Source organism: Mytilus galloprovincialis, chromosome 13, assembly GCF_965363235.1.
Source record: "Mytilus galloprovincialis chromosome 13, xbMytGall1.hap1.1, whole genome shotgun sequence".
NCBI lineage: Eukaryota > Metazoa > Mollusca > Bivalvia > Mytilida > Mytilidae > Mytilus > Mytilus galloprovincialis.
In genome coordinates, this window is record NC_134850.1 from 48,279,255 (window position 1) to 48,282,624 (window position 3,370).

General features: G+C 27.8%; 1 long non-coding RNA gene across 1 annotated transcript; it reads right to left on the bottom strand.

The window, feature by feature from the left end:
- Positions 1–229: 229 nt before the first annotated feature.
- LOC143056541 (uncharacterized) lies at positions 230–1,933 on the bottom strand. The gene is made up of 3 exons (XR_012972395.1): positions 1,657–1,933; positions 1,015–1,105; positions 230–325 (listed from the first exon to the last, which is right to left on the bottom strand). It is a non-coding gene; the product is annotated as an uncharacterized LOC143056541 (long non-coding RNA).
- Between the last annotated feature and the right edge of the window lie 1,437 nt (positions 1,934–3,370).

The window sequence follows — 3,370 nt, forward strand, 5'->3', positions numbered from 1 at the left end:
ATTATCGTTTGTTGCTTTGTATCTTTTTTCGTCCTTTAGTTTTTTGTTTTATTTATGAATCAGGTCGTTAGTTCTCTCATTTGAACTGTTTTACATTTGTCATGTAGCTTGCTATTCGCTATGAGATTTTTTCATTCTTGAAGGCTGTATGGTGACCTATAGTTGCTAGCTTCTTTTTAAATAGAAGCAACTACTTATTCAAAGGCAAAAGTCATTAATAATCAACATATTATATACGTTTTCAAAAGTTTTATTTTCATTTTTCCCCTCCCGCCATTTTCCATGAAGTCGTCTACTGACAGGGTTATTTCTTCGTCAACATTATCTAAAAATAGAAAGTATTAATTAGTTACAAAGAAATTAAAAAATGCATTACTAAACTTTCTTTTGATAAAAAATATATAATTATATAGACGGGCTACATTTAATGTGGTTTTCCATAGAAAAATGCTTCAATCAAATAGCTGCAATTGAATGATAATTTTCCTATTTTAATGATGTATGTAACACATAAATGTAGCACAAATCCCATAAGGGGTCTTAAGAGTACCAAAAACGGTATTTTACGTTGGTATGCATAATAACTCTTAGTCTAGTTATCAATTTTGTACTTTAATTTTGATGGTCAGCTTGGAATGACCATACATACTCAATATCACGTTTGAGCTCTTAACAAAGTTTATTAAAATCATATATTATATATGAATGTGACCGAATTCCTTCTTACCTAGATATGCAAGGTTATTGGATAACTTAGTCAATAAATATTTTAAGTTTTCCATAATCGAAATATAATTTGGACATTCAACGAAACAAATTGTAAAGGTCTGGTCGTATTTTTTTTTATATATATATAAATAAATATTTATTTACTCAGTCTAAAATGATATGTATCTATTGTCATTTATTCTTTTTAATTACTTATAATTTTCTTCATAATCATACTTAGATTAAACCCCTAAACGTATTGTCATGGTGTCTAAAAGTGCTTAGCAATACCAATAATATACTTACCAGTCTAGTCAGAAATTGTGGGGTCAAATCTAACCGGCGATTCTGTTTCCAGTGAAGTTGAACAGGTTGAGGAAGTAGAGTCCACCAAGAACTGAAATTATAATAATAAATTAATATTTGTAAATTTGTATGCTTACGTGTATAGATATCTTTTTCTATGTTCGCCACGCTAGTTTAAAAAATCACGAAACTTAAAATTTTACAAGTTCTAATAGATATGTTATTTGCAGAACCAAAAAAAAATCAGTTTTAAGTATGAATGAAGAGCTTGGATGAAACAATTTCATGGCATAATCATAAAAAATGTTTTTCCTAAAAACAAAACAATAAAGTATGGAGTATAGCATTTTACAAGGGATTTTCGTCGTCTTTTTTTTTTTTTTTTATGGTTAACCAAATTATTCTTCAAATGATTCATAAGGCTATTTTGATAAAATTAGAAAAAAAAATGCTTCAAATTACACCAATTCAGTTTGTGAAAACAACATAAACATTGTTTGAGCCTCAAGAGAAAGTCTTGTTTCACATGAGAGTTCGTTATTATAAATCAATCGATAGTTTAGTTTCACGGGAAAGCTCATTTGTATAAGTAGAGAATGTGCATTATAAAAAAAGTTCTAATGTAAAATTATTAAAACTTACGATAGTTGAAAAGTTTAGCCTGTTTGACTGCTTGCTGGCTGTTGGCTGCATAAGCTGCATACTGGGCAACGTTTCTTTGTCCATATCCCATTTGTTGTCCATATCCCAGTTGTTGTCCATATCCGTATTGTTGCCCATATCCATATTGTTGCCCATATACGGATGCAATGGCAACAATGCATGGCAAGACAATAAGGAGAATAGCTTTGTTCATCTTGATGATTTTTTTTAACAAAATCTGACTTTTCACAAAATTATCTGAAAAAAATAAAAAAATAGAATTGTAATTAAATATCGGCTAGGAACTAACTGATACGTGTTTCGGATGTCCTTTTTAATCTAACCATGTCATTTAAACTTATTTGAATTTATACTACTTTTAATAATTGTTCCTGCTGTTAATTGATTTGTCACATGTCTTCGTTTACGATTTTATAATTAAATACTGGTGGTGTATTACAAGGTTGTCGTATCCGACCTCCATTGTTTTGGTAATGCAAACGAAAGTGCATGTTAGGCAGCTTTAATTGACATGATTTAACACAAAATATTATTGAGTTTTATACTTGTTGAAGTTTAGTGAAAAATACATTAATTTGCCTCTGGTTATTTTTTCAAATGTAGTTTTCAGATAAGAACATATAGCATTTCAAAATTGAAAGTTAAACTTTCCCTGAAGACTATTTTAAAGGTGATTTTTCCTCGCTTTTAACTAGCCATTAAAATTATATGCAAGATTAATTAAGAATGTTTTAATTTATAAACTATAATTTAGAAAATTTAAAATATCGGACAATTTACATTTGTACTTCGTATTATATATTATATTATAAATATCGAAAACATTAAATGCATTTATTAAAAACTAGTAATTTCAATATTTCAATATTGCATTACATTTACAAATAATAATTTCTAGTATATCCATTCACATTGGTAAAACAAGGATTTGTATAGTAAGACAAACATTACTATAAAAATCCTTGGTAAAAACTAATATTTTTTAAATTGATGCGAAAATGTATGAAAGATTTTTTAATTTTTAAGATATATGAACTTCTAATGTATTACTGTGTTTATACTCACTTACCTTGAGAGAAAGTAATGTTCCTAATTTTTTTCTCTCATTTATACTATCAACCCGATATGATTTCTAATATTGCGCAATAAAATATTACATATGACTTCCTGGGCAAGAGAACATTTTGTTAAGAAGTGTTACATATCATCATTAGAATAAAGGTAATATTATAAAATGTTTACCTTTTGGTATCGTGAACGCTTTTTTACAGGAAGTATATTTTTTTTATAATAATTTTTTTCTCTAAAAATCATTTTGAAATAAGGTAAACAGCAACACGAAAATGATATATTCAGATGACTTTTGTCAAGTTTTTCGTTGCTGATAATGTCGGGGATAATATATTTTTACTGTTGTAGCGGGGGAAAGTTTATATATCTTTATAAGAAAAAGTATATTTTTATTGGAAAAAGTATATTTTTACAAAACGATGTGTGTTTTTTTATTAAGCGTATTAATAAAAAAAAAACTGTTAGTCCCTTTCGTGTAAATGTAAACACACAAGCATCGTACTGCTTTCTTTCTATTCTCTCTAAACATGTATGCCCGCATAATTATGTACCTCATTTAACTTTAACGTACTGCATTTGTTTACCTCAACTATTGTAATTTTATTTATAGTGTATGCTTCTC